The 14,257-nt window shown below is 35.1% G+C and overlaps 1 pseudogene; it reads left to right on the forward strand.

Annotated features, from left to right (window-relative positions):
- Positions 1-13,413: 13,413 nt before the first annotated feature.
- Positions 13,414-13,532, forward strand: LOC112485093 (annotated as a pseudogene).
- The last annotated feature ends 725 nt before the right edge of the window (positions 13,533-14,257 follow it).

Consider the following 14,257-nt stretch of genomic DNA (forward strand, 5'->3'; position numbering starts at 1 on the left):
AAAATGTCTTTCTTTTGACATCAGCATTTTGTTTCCTAGCAGAAGCATTCCGCTGAGATTTGATGCATCTCATCAACACCATTTCATCTCCTATGTTAAACGTGCTATTAGGAAAGGTTCGCAGTATCTGAAAACTGGAAGGGGCTGTGCACAGGCTATTCCAGCAGCTTAGCTATTGCACTGGCATATCTCCAGCTTCTCTGCTAAATACATAATTAAATCTCACGGTCGACATGGTGCGATTCATTCCCATAAAGTGTGAAAACAAACAACTGTGCATGCGCTGTCCCCAATTTCAAATTCAAAACAAAAATATCCTGGAATCTTCTATTTCCCTTAAGTTCCAAATGTAATTAGACCGTTTTTAAAGACAAGTAGTCTTCCAGTTTCTACGTGTTAAATCCAATCTGTCAGTTACAAATAGGAGGGGGGGTGGGTAGGATAAACGACTGCAAATGTAACATCTTGGTTTTCTCTCTTTATAATCAAGTGCTCAAATTGACTTTTTTTTTCCCCTAGAATTACCAAAATGTCATTGCTCTCTCATGCAGAGCCTTTGTTTATTTACCAGTTTACAGGCAAGAGTAAATGTTCACAAGTAAGTAATCAGACCTTCCGAGCACTGTTGACTAATGCAAACTTACGAACTGCAGCACTGTGACAAGGGGCAGCCATGATGCTGGCTTTGGCTCCACTCCATAGCCATAAGTCACGAGGACTCTAAAGGAGATGCCCAGTACCTCTCCACAGACATCACCACCGAGTTCTTCTGGAGGGCAACAATTCTTTTCATTCTTCCAAATAAACTTCACATATAATGAACTAGATTCTTCTGGCTGCTTCTTAGAAGAAATTTAGTACAAGAGAAGCTAGAGTAAAATTTCCAATCCACAAATAGGTGTTTACAGTATAGCTGTGTCAGTAGAGCTCAGAATAAATCAGTAAATATTTCTGAAAGGGAGGAAAGTCATGAGTACATTTTCCATCTCATTAAATATTAATTTTGTGGCACAAGTCTAAAATTAATAAATCAAGTAACCTGAATATAGATTTGAGCTAATATATAAAAACAAATTTATGAAAGTTAAGTAGATTTTATACAAATGTGTTTCATCTATAAATATGGCACATATATACAACTTTCCAATAACCAACAATTTTCTATCACATTAAGTTCTCCATTTTTCATGTCTGGTTCTATTCTACTATACTTTTATACTTGTTTATGCTATATTAAATGTATATTTTTATATAAATATATTTATACTTACAATATATTATTATTAAATAGTATGCATATATATACTTTCTTATACTATATATACTTTATGCTTTTTCCTTACTACATAACTTATTTTCTCAAACGTAGTATATGCACTCCTGACTCTGTATAATTCTGCTAATTCTGTTCCCTCAGCTGGGAATGCTATTCCACAAACTGTCAAAACACCTCCCTGGTATTTCAGAGCCCAACTCAAATGCCAATGATAGTAAATATTTGTCATCTCATAACCCCTCAAAGTATTTCGTTTCTCAATTTGCATTGGTATAATTTTTTTGATATATTGATATGTGTACTGGTATAAATTTTTTCTCTTCACCTATAAAATTATGAAAAGTGATGATGAGAATTATGTATCACTCATTTTTTTACTCTTTTTCAAAGTCAATAGCAGAATTTTAAAGACAGTCCCTACTCAAAAGAAAGTACTGGCTGAACAAAGAAATGAATGGGCTAATATCTCTAGCATGTTCATTGTAGAAAATATTTTTAAATGCAGAGGAGCAAAATAACATTTAAAAATATCCGCAATCCATGAGAATACTGTATATGGTTCCTGTCATATGGACAAAGAACACATTCATTTTTGTATCTGTGAAAATATTGTTTGTCTATATTATAACCTATTTACTTAACACTACCATATAGCATGACTGAATATGTCATTATGACTTTTTTCTATATATATTTTACATGACATTTTACAGATACAACATAATTTAGATAACCTTCTACTGTTAAATATTTTGATTTTCATTTTTGTCTTCATCTTTCCTATCTTCAAACATGTTTGGTAATATTAAGAAAATTCAACTGAGTAAATTCTAAAGATCTTATTGGCTTTAGTTAATGATTCCTAGCAGAGAGAAAGGAGCTTGGAGGAGCTGTACAAAATGAAAGATTTTTATAGGTAGAAGGGAGCAGGAATAAGAAAGTTGTACTAGGCAAAAAGTGGATTGGTTATTGCAAGTTCACTTTCCTTTAGCAGGTGGCAGAAGTCTATCAGGCAGATTACATAAGTAGTGTTGATAATGCAATTCCTCGTTGACTGGTTTAAGATTCCACTTCTGGGAGAGTCAAAACTGTAATTATGTCGCAGTTTGGTGATGTGGAGCTTAGCATAAGTGCCTCCATTTTGGACCTGTTGTCCTATTTTTAACAATAATATAAATAATTCTCCACATCACATGGTCTCTCACATAGCCTCCCATACTAACAGGTCTGCCTATTTTCACTCTTGGTCTTCTCTAGACTATTCACAATTGAGCACACAGACCAATCATGTCACTTGTCAAATCATGTCCCCAATCTACTCAAATCATCCAATATCTTCCTGTTTTAGTCAGAGTAAAAGCCAAAGTCCATGTAAGAGACTAGATGACGCTACTTACTAGCTCTCCTACTCTTCCCTCTCATTATTATTCTGATCAAATTTATTATTTCCCCCTCTCCCACCTTGCTTCACATATGCTGGTCTCCTTGTGATCCCTCAAATATACCAGCTCTTCCACATCAGGACCTTTGTACCTGTTCTTCCGCCAACATGTTCCGCCCCCCATTCCCCCGCAGACTTAGCTAAATAAAAATTTTCTCCTGTGAACTCCATTGCATTTTGTTTGTGTTAATGCAAATAAAGTATATTCGCTCTCTCCTCTCTTTCACATCTTTACTGAAATAGCAACTTCTCAGTGAGGCCTTAAAATCACAGTCCCTCTCAAACCCCACTGTATCTTTTCCATAGACTTTTTACCTTACACATTCAATTTCTTTAATGTCTTTCTCCCCCAACTGTGGACTCTATTTCATAAGAGAGTCCCCAGCTCCTAAAATTATGTATCTGACACATAATTGGTACTTAATAACATTTATTTAATAAGTGGATATGATAACTAGACTAGCTAAATCTTGCCTATATTCAAGATTATTTCTTCTTAATTGCTCTTATATCAACTAAACTATTTATAATCAAAATAAACTGAGGCTTGTCCTACCATCTCTGGAAAAAATCTTGATTTTTTGGCAGTTCTTTGGCACACTGAATGTCACAGCTAGCAGATGATTTGCAAGTGCACCTATACACTTCTGCCCCAACCCGTTGTGTTGTATGTTAATAACAATCAGTTGTGTTTGTTCTCAAACTCGTTTGCATTTGTTGCTCTTGTTATGATTATAGAAATTAAATATTCATATGCCAATAGACTTTGTCATTATGAAAATGCCATTGAAGGTTTTAGTAAGACCCAATATAGACAAGTTGCTACAAAAAAAAAAAGATGCAAAGATAACAAAATATTTGTAAAATAACTATAAAAATATAGAAAGAGGTTGCACTCACTGCTTTAAAAATGTTTTAAGTACTTAACATCCCCGCCACTCCCCCCCCAAAAATACCTAGAAATTATACATGGTTCAATGTGGTGGTGATTTATGTAAGAAAAAGAAAGCATAGGGAACTTTAATCAAAAATATATGCAAATAAAAGAACTTAGCCCATGTCAAAACGTACATTTATGTATTTAAAGTTAAAATGTGAAAGCAAAGTTATACACAGATACCAATATAGATATATACATAGAAATAGGTGTACTTTTTAAAAATAGTCACTTTTATTGTCTGACTCACCACCAGTATTAATAGTAATGATAAATTTATATAAACTTTCTGCCTCTCAGTTTTCCTATCAACAAAATGGAGAAAATACAAGGTGTGTTGCCTACAAAGAAGATCTAGTGTGAGAATAAAATAAAGTTACACATCACAAAGTGCCCCCCAAAGCTATTAAAGATGTGAACTGCTGTTATAATTAAATGGATTTAAGGAAAAACTGAAAGTAATAAAAGACATCTTTACATCCTCATTCCCCTTAGACATATTCTTTTCTGGAATTATCAAGGCATTTTCACATAATATTCTTCTAAACTTGAAAATTCAAATGCATCAGACATTCCAAGCATAACTGGAACAAATTCAAATGAACATCAGATTTCCATTTAAATCCAATTTTACTCACTTTCTCTTTTCTCTGTTTCAAGTCTCAAAAAAAAAATGAGCTCATCTCTCAAGAGTCAAGAAACTCAGCTGGGTCAGCTTCCTACCTGGGGCAGCAGCTATCTTCAAGGGGCTTTGCCTGTGCCTGCATACCAAGGAGATTCCCAGAGCAGAGCCCTGGCAGCTGACTGAGATGAGTCCCGCAGTGCTCCTGAATATAAATGACCTGAAACAATAGGACTGTGATAAGGAAGGGGCCCAAGTTTCCTTAAGTCCAACCATGCTAACTTTTCCATCCATCACCTGATCTGAACAGGTGGCAATCAGACCCTACCTGGCTAGGTAGCAGCTCTGCCATCCTTCTATGTGTGAGAACCATCTCATTAACAGTGTGAAAATGAAGTCGTATCACGTATTTAGGTTCTGATTTGAGAAAATGAAAAGAGTTCTACAATTTTTCCAAAGAGGAGAAGGAACAGAATTAGTGGGCAGGGCATGGACTTTGGGTTCAAATCTTTACTACTCAGCTGTTGTGATTTTGTCCAAATTATTTAAATTCTCTTAGTCTGTTTCCTCATTTCTATAATAATGCACAAAAATTCTACCTCAGAGTGAGGGACTTTATTTTGTTTTGTTTTTACTAATTTAAAATAACATTTAAAACATCCATTTGCCAGGACGTATAAAGTGAGTAGATATTTATTATTGTTATTTTTTAAACTTTACAATTTAAAGGTAAGACAGACTTGGCTCATTTCAGACTTAATATGGAGAAGTTTCTCTTCTTTCAAATAAAAAGTAAAGATGTTTGTGTAAATTGAAGAAAGCTTTGTTCATTCTCTTTTCACACACTATCACAAGTAGGGTTCACTTACATATGGGTGCAGCACCCCTCCTGCCAGTATCAGGTAAGCAGAATGCAGCTGTTTCAAAATATTTTTAATATTTAATAATAGAACAGCAACAAACATGAGTGATAGCCACACAAATTAAATGTTCTCAACCTTAACTCTGTTCTCAGCATTCCACAAGCCCCAGATGTTCAATTCGGTCTCACAGGGTTTCTTTTCTAGTTCTTTCTTTGGACTAAAGACATTTAAATGAAGAAAGATATGAATAAAACAATCCCTAAAAAGTATTTCTAAACATAACATATTTTGTGTATTATAAATAACATCCTTTCTAATAATTTTAATAGAATATTTTTAAGTGATGTATCTGTTTTCAAATTACCTCTAAATAGATATCATGAAATTAATTTAAAAAATAGAAACAAATCATTATAATTATATAGTTAGCATATACAATGCCGTAATTATATACATAATCTTGACAGATGTTTTCTAAGAAACTTTAAAAACATTATCTGCTAAGAAAAGGTATTCGCCTACTGTTTTAAAATAACTTATTGAATACAAAAACTCATTAATTACCTTTCTTCCAGAGACAAAAATGGTTTCCAAAAATGTTTTACAAGAAGAAGAAATATCTTTTTTTTGGACTAGAAGTTTAAATTAAAAAAGACTTAAGCAAATCATATACCAAATTTAAAAAAAAAAAAATAGTTGATCCAAAGGACTTAAATATTTTGTATCTGATATTTAGTAGACTAAGCTGAAGATAATCATTTCTCATTATCTTTATCAGAAACTTCAGAAGGCCCAGACACTGCTAAACTAAGTTGTAGTCATCCCTTCAGGAGAACTTGTCTATTGTCAAATCCTCAAATCCTTCCAACCGCTCTAGGTTCATAAATTCCCTCCATGACACATTCTCTTTTGTACCTAGTTTGTTGAGAATCTTGTTAGCAGCTTTGCTAGAAAACGTGTCTTGTGTCTACCCTTGGAAGACACAAGAGGACATTCAATAAATATTCTATAAAGTAAATGATATCTAAAAAGAAACTAAAGACTTTTAGGAAATAGAATTTTTAAACATTGTAGCAAAGCATTCTTACATTTTGAACAACGAAGTACTCAGATATTAACCGTAAAGCTAAAGTGAAGAACATTAATCCTCTAGAAGAAATTTACAACTACCTTCCAGGTCTAGCAATTAAAATGCCTTTCAATAATTTTGTATAATTCTGTAGACAAATTTTCAAACTTTCTTTTAACAGCTATAGGATTGCTTCAGAGTAAAGATACAATCAGCCATGAATCTTCTAAAGGATAAAGCTAAACTGATTTTTTAAACTGCTGTTTTCCAGGAAATACTACTGAGTAAAATGGAGTGGCTGGCACATCTAATTGCAGCCTGGACCTTAAAGACCACTGCATCATCACTAAGCAGTAAGATACAATGTGTTTAGAGAAAATTATTGTATTCCTTCAGTATACACACATCAAAGACTTAGAGAACTCAGCCTAGCTGAATGCATTAATATCACCTAGTCTCAGAAACCAACATTGCATACAAATTTTTGGGTACAATTTACAGGTAAAACTAGTGAAAGTGTGAAGAATGTTATTTAATTTCCCTACTCATTTCAAATTAATTTATCTTTAGGAGAAGCAAAATTATTTTTTAATTCATAAAGCCCTTATTTTGAGGACTTTACGTGTGCTAAATTTCTTCAATAAGACATGATCTGAATGATTTAGACTATTATCTATTCTGTTAAGATCCAGCTCAAATACCATTTCCTTCAAAAAGTTTATTCTGAAAGAAGTCATCTCTATCCCCATATAATACTTTCTATATCTCTCTTTTGCATGGTATTATCACTTGCTAACTGAGTACGTAGAACTTGCTGTCCATTAAAGATCAAATATACACGAAGATAAAGTGGTAATAAAATTATACTGAAAGTAAACACTTCAGTTTAAATACACATTTTTAGTAATACACAGAAAAGCATTATGTAGCTATACAGCAGCAACATTAGATGCTTGAATTTATCTCAAAATAGATAAGTATTGCTGTTTTTAAGAGTCCAAGGCAAAAGTCCACAAGCTTGCAGTGGAAGTATTCGATTCCTTAGTTCTCTCAGTGTTCAAAAATCCCACAAGACAATAAACTTCATGAAGAATAACATAATTTTTTTAAATACCATTGGATACCCAATATCTTGTACAGAGCCAAGTAACAGATGCAAAACTGATTTTTACTTTATAAAGTAATATTTATAAATTATAAAATATCATTATCTCATTTAAACTTTAAAACCACAATCTCCAGGAGAGATTATTTTCGTCATCATTTTATAGACAAAGCAACAGAAATAAAGAAGTTAAGTAACTTGTTTGAGAAAATGCAGACCAGAGGAGATTCAACACAAGTCTTCCTGGCTCTAAACCTTGCTTTAAACTACTCTACTATGCTTATTATAATGATTAGCACTTCCTTCTTTTCTTCTGTGTATTAGTTATATGAAAGCAGGAGACAGGTCTTTAAAAACCCTATTCTATGGGAGCTTACATGTTGTAAACATCAGTAAATATTGCTAAATTAATGTTTGAATTAATGCATCAATCAACTTTAACGCATTCGTTAACAAATTTACTCGTATCATATAGAAAATATTTAAAATAATATTTGATGAGCTCAAACTCTGTGCCAGATTTTATTTTTAATTACACTTATTTTGAGACCACTATAGATTTACACACAATCGTAAGAAATAATAGAAAGATTCTTTACCCACTACCCCGTTTCTCACAATGTAATCTCTTGCAAAACCATAGTGTAATGTCACAACCAGGATACTGACATTGATATAGTCAAGATATAGTACCTGGATGGAGGGCCCCTGGTGTTGCTATTTTGAGTTTCTGGTATTACCATTTTGTTATAAAAAAATAGCCACGCACAGACACCGCTACCACTACCAAAAAGATTCATCCAAATTGTCGCATGTATTAAGAGCTCATTCCTGTTTATTACTGAATAGTATTCTATGGTATAGGTTTATTAGTTTGTTTTACCATCTGGGTTTGTATTAAGCACGTCTTTTTTATAATGTCTGGACATCCAGGGGCCTATGAATGCTGGGTAAACTGCTCCCAAACCCCCAGGACTAGCCAATTCCGAGAAACAGTAAACATCCATCAGCCCATACCCCCACAGTCACACCTTCGCTACTGGCCTCTTAAAAAGCTACCCAATATTCCCCCGCCCTAACTGCCCCAGGGCCACGAATTAAAAACTCTAGGCATCTCCTTCATCCCAGAGCCTGCTGAAATGATTCAAATTAGCCAATCCTAAACCTGTTTGCCCTGCCTCTCCTGTTCCTTCTTGCAGAAACAACTATAGAGACTCTTGGTCATATTTTCTTCCCACTCTCTCTGCCTCCTGACAAACCCTAGGAGTCTCAAGCAGGTGATCCCTCTTCTCACGACCTCTGAATTCTTCCAGACCCCCGGCTACCCTGAACCACTCGACAAACTCATGCGCTGTACTCACCTGTTTGCAGCAGTCCCCGGTCATCACGGGCGCTCCATGCCTGTAAGTCCATGGCCTGGCCGAACTGCCTGGATATCTTCCTATGCAGAGGGGCCTGCCCCCAGAAATACGACAGGATACTGCTGCTTCAAATGGGGCGACAATTTCCCATTCATTCAGTCGCGCTGCTGATGGGAATCCGGCCCCCTACAGGAACCAGGGCTCCCAGGTGTCTGTTATTACAGGACAACCCAGGACCACCAAGCAAGGCTTCAGAGTTCCTGTGATACCTGGCTTCAGGGTGAGTAGGGGCCTTCCTGCAGGTGCAGTCTTGGACACTGGTAGATGCCTTGCTTCCCCCAAGAGTCCGCTATAGAGACGGCGGCCTCTCTCGAAACGGGTTCTGGCACGGTACTGGTCCCTCTGGCCCATATTTCTCCCCTCATTCCGGGGTACTGCTCAGGACCCGCATGCGCAGTTCACAGTTCGCGCTCCTGCACCAAGCCCTCAGTGGCCACTACTTCTCCAGCAATCCCGCCTCTCGGGTATCTCTTAATGGAGGCTACACCGGGCCGGTGTAGCCCTGCCCCGCTGTGGCAAGATTTTCAAGTTCCCTCCAGGTCTGCCTTTAGAGAGAATAGGCCCCATTGGTTAGGTTCCTGCGTGGAATTAGATGCCCTGGGCGCCTAGAAACCCGAGCTAGTGAGCCTTCCTCTCATGACCTTTGAACTCCTCAGATCCCTGCCTACCCTGAACCTCAGAGCACAGTGCATGCGCAGTACTCATTCAGCAAGACTTGGGCTGCCCTAGCACTCCAGTACTATGGGTCCATGGACCGGCCTAAGTCACTTGGATATTCTGGGTGGAGAGGAACCCACACTCCCGTCACAGTGCGATCCGATACTGAGGCTGCCAAGGCGTACCTGTATGGCATGGTATGCTCCTTCCTCCTGGGAACTGTGAGTAACAAGTTATCTTATGATAGTAGTTATCTCCTGATCTGTTGGCTACACCTTACCTGAATAACAAAAATCTACATTTTAAAACAAGGTCGTTTTAATTTGGGGCCATTATCGATGAAGTTTCTATGAACATTTGTATATCGGTTTTAGTGTGAAGGTAAGTTTCCATTTTTCTGGGATAAATGCCTAGGAGTGTAATTTCTGGATCACATGGCAGTAGTATATCCAGACTCTCTTTTAAGTGCTTACATAATTCTCACAGCAACTCCATGACATTAGTGTTATTATTTTTCCCATTTGACAAATGATAGAATTGAGGCACAGAGGTCAGTAACTTACTTAAAATGTTACAGCTAGTAATTAGCAGAGTTCAAGAAGTCAAACCCAGGCAAAGTATGTATAGTTTCCAACGCTACCAATAAAATTAAACATTTTACGTTGTGGTGTAATATGCTAATTGTTACCACCATGAGGATACTATATCCCTTACCAACATCTCTTAGTTAACATGGAAAAAAAAACCCTACATATCTTAGGAAAACTTAAGGATCTCATGCAGGCAATTTGCATCTCGGGAATACAACATGATAGCTTATAGAATAAATTTGGACAGTTTATGTAAATATTTTGCCCATTCTTCTTATTGCAATTTTTAAGTTCCCTTGCCATATTCATAATAATCCTGTAATGAATGCAAGGGCATTATCCGGAAAGAAGAGACAAGTGGAGGTATTTGTCCTCATGGAGCGAGTGCTCTTATCAGTCTTAGTATTTATGGGAACAAAAGTAAGGACAGAACACCTCAAGGCAAATTTAAAATATCTTCTGAACAGAGGCCATGCTCTTTTTTTGTAGATTGGTTATACCTCTCCTGCCCTTTAAAAATATTCTTAAATTATCAACTACTTCTGGCAATATAAAAATTTAAGGTAATAAGACAATGAAAACACATAAATCCTCTACCATCTCAAAATGTAAAACATTACATTTCGACTGGACTGAAGACCATTATAGATACCTAAACAATCCCACTCTTCTTTCCTTAATTTTGAGTTTATCATTCTCACATGTATTTTTATTCTTGTTACATATACATGTGTGTGTATGTACCCTCAGACAATAAAAGTGTTTTTATATAGGTATTATTTTTTACATACATGGCTTCCCTCTGTCTATATGCTTCTACAACTTACTTTTTTCACTCAAAATTATATTTTTAAGTTTTATTCATATTGGTTCCTTGGCTCTACTTTTTTCATTCACTGCTAAACAATGTTACATTGTATTATTACACTTCAGTGTATTGATCTATTATTTTTGGACACTTAGATTATTTTTTATTTTTGCTGTTACAAATAATGTTTCAATAAACGTTTATGTATAACTGATTGAGCCAATGTGCAAGAGTATCTTAAGGATATATTCCTCATAATTGTTATTGCTAAATCATAGGTATACATCTATTCAGTTTTACCATGGATATCCTTTGGGATCCTAGCAAGAATCAGATGCCACATTCAAACTGGAAAATTTAAGGAGGATTTAATAAAAATTATTTAATATGCATTGCCAATATTTAAGGACACAAGAAATAGTGCAGTATCCCAGAATTAGCAAGAGCAGAAAGCTATGACCACTCTTAAGCCTCAAGTAGCAAGGGGGAGGAAGCAGTTACAAGAATCTGGAAAGTACACCTCTATGGAGAGAGCTGTCTGACCAGATCTGTGATTTAAGGCAGGGGTCCCCAACCCGTAGGCTGTGGACCGGTACCAGTCAGTGGCCTGTTAGGAACTGAGCTACACAGCAGGAGGTGAGCATCAGGTGAGCGAGCAAAGTTTCATCTGTATTTGTAGCCTCTTCCCAGTGCTAACACCACTGCCTCAGCTCCATCTCAGATAATCAGGCATTAGATTCTTATAGATGCAGTGATCCCTCGTGCCAAAAAAATTGGGGACCACTGGTTTAAGGGATAGGGCAAAGCAAATACATGTGAGAGAGGCAAGAAAATAAATACCATGAATTCACTTCCCTCTCATCTTTCAACCTCCAGTTGAACCCAACTGGAAGCCAAAAGACTAAGAGTCTTTTGTAGTAAGGTCTGCCTCTTAGGGCAAAAAGCTGGGCAAAGAAAGATAGAGAATGGATCTGAAAGAATAACCAGAAAGTACCCAGCATAATAAGTGCAGCAAAATTTCTTTATGAAATGATTGGATTATTTTACACTCCCAATAGGAGTATATGGGATTCCAAATCCTCATCAATGCTTTACTTTTAGTCATTTTACTTTTTGCTAATCTGATAAATGTGCAATGATATACTATTTAAATATGCATTATCTTGATGTCTTTTGTAGATGAACATCTTTTTTTGTGCTTATTAACTAATAGTATTTCCTACTCTGTGAATTTCTTCCTCAAATATTTTGCCCTTTTTTTTTTTAAGTTAAATATCCTTTTTTAAAACATAACTCCCATGACTTCTTCCAGGTTTTTCTCTACTTCAGTTTGAATGAATAATAGTCCATTTTTTATTCTCCCAAGTGTACTTAGTTCAACCTCTGGCATTCCCCAGTGGTACCTGCATAACTTCTACATATTATCCATGTTTCTGGGTGCTCAGGGTAGGATCTGAGCACTACGTGTTAGTTAGCTAAAGTGATCCCGTTAACATAGCAATTCCATCCATGTCCCAAATCAATGAGAACTAATGAGAACAAAAATGAGAACTGATGTGTGCTTTAACTCAAATGTATATTCTCTCCAAAAAAAGTGTACTCTTTTCCATTAAGGAAATAAAAAATCTATTTGAGAAAACAGAAGGAGGAGGATGTAGAGGAGGAGAAATGGAGAACTTTAAACACTTCCATTGAGAGAGAAAGACATATTGTTTCCCACTGGCCACAACCTTATTGGTACTCACCAACTAGGGACTGTTTTTTTGTTTTTTTTTTCTTGAGAGATTTTCATTTAAATAATCAAATAGATAAGCTGTAAAGTACAGAGATGAAAAGGAGTAGTTAACACCTTGAGTGAGAAGTTCTTAGATAGCAATACAAGAAACTAGTTTGGCTGCATAAAACATGTTCTTGTTTCTTCTACAATTGAGCAGTGATTCTCAGGGTGTCGAATAATAACTGTGAAATAATTGAAGAAAAAGTATGAAAACAAAAACTGCTTATATTTTAGTTTGAGCCAGTTGAAATAAACATATATTGATGTTTTAAGAAAACTGATCATAGGAAAATCTAATCAAAGATTTGACTAACGTTAAAAGATAACAGCCTCTAAAATTATTTTTGACTTAGTTTTTACTCTCCCTTTGGATCCTGTGTGAATGGAGAGCTGCCAGCTCACCAGGAAAATTTATAATAATTTATGAAGTTCACATATAACTTAGTGACTTGTTATATTCTAATGTTTGGTTTTCTTTTTCATTAGATTGAAAAATACAATGATTTTCTCCCAATGAAAATTTTTTACCAGAAAAATATGCTGTGTTTCAGACTATTTTAAAAGAGCTATTTGCCCTACAAGCATCACCATGTTATATATTTTAAATGTCAATGCTATAATTAAAGCCATAGAGTGAAAATTTTTATCATAGAGTAATATAGCTGTAATTAAAAATAAAAGCTATGAAACAGTTGATACAGCTGAAGCATCTAATGCAGCTAAAGCATCTTTAGAGGGAAATTTATATCTTTAATTGCCTAGAGAAGAAAAGAAGATGTAAAGTCTATGTTTATATCTTAAGAAATGAGAAAATTAAAAACAGATTAAATTCAAAACAAATAGAACAGTCTACAGCCATGCCACCTTGAACAAGCCTAATTCTGTCTGATCTCGGAAGCTAAGCAGAGTCAGGCCTGGTTAGTACTTGGATGGGAGACCACCTAAGAAGACCAGGTGCTGTAGGCATAAAAAAAATTATAATAATAATGATAATAAAATAAAAATAAAGTGAATTTGTTAAAAAAAAAACAAATAGAACAAAACTGGAGAAAATAAAAATAAAAACAGAAATAGTAAAATAGTAAACAATATATAAAATTAATAAAGTTAACAGTTGGTTCTTTAAAAAAAAAAACTAATAAAATTGACAAAAATCTTTGTAAGATTAATCAGGGAAAAGAGAAAAAGCACAGATTTCCAATACCAACATTTAATGAAATATCGTAACTATAGATTCTATAGACCTTAAAAAGATTATAAAGGATACCAACAAATTCCTTGGAAATGGGAGAAAATATTTATGCTTCATATATGTATAACTTGAATCTAGAATATATAAAGAACTCCTACAACTCATTAGAGAAAACCTCTCCCTGCACACACCAATAAAAAGTGGAATAAATGGCTTGAATAGACACTTCTGAAAATATGTGAAGGGACAATACACATATGAAAAGTGGTCAATATCATTTTTCACCATGGAAATTCAAATTAATTAGATGACACTCCAGTACCACGAGAAAGCTAAAAAGAAAAAGACAACACTGATTGTTGGTGAAGATGAGGAGTAACCAGATGTTCACATGTTTCTGATGAGAGAGCAAAATAAGTAGAATTGCTTTGGAAATCTAGCACTTTCTTAGAAAGTAAACATATATCTACCTTACAAACCAGTAATTCTAATCTTAGCT

The sequence above is a fragment of the Pteropus alecto genome, unplaced genomic scaffold (genome assembly GCF_000325575.1).
Source record: "Pteropus alecto unplaced genomic scaffold, ASM32557v1 scaffold95, whole genome shotgun sequence".
NCBI classification, from domain to species: domain Eukaryota; kingdom Metazoa; phylum Chordata; class Mammalia; order Chiroptera; family Pteropodidae; genus Pteropus; species Pteropus alecto.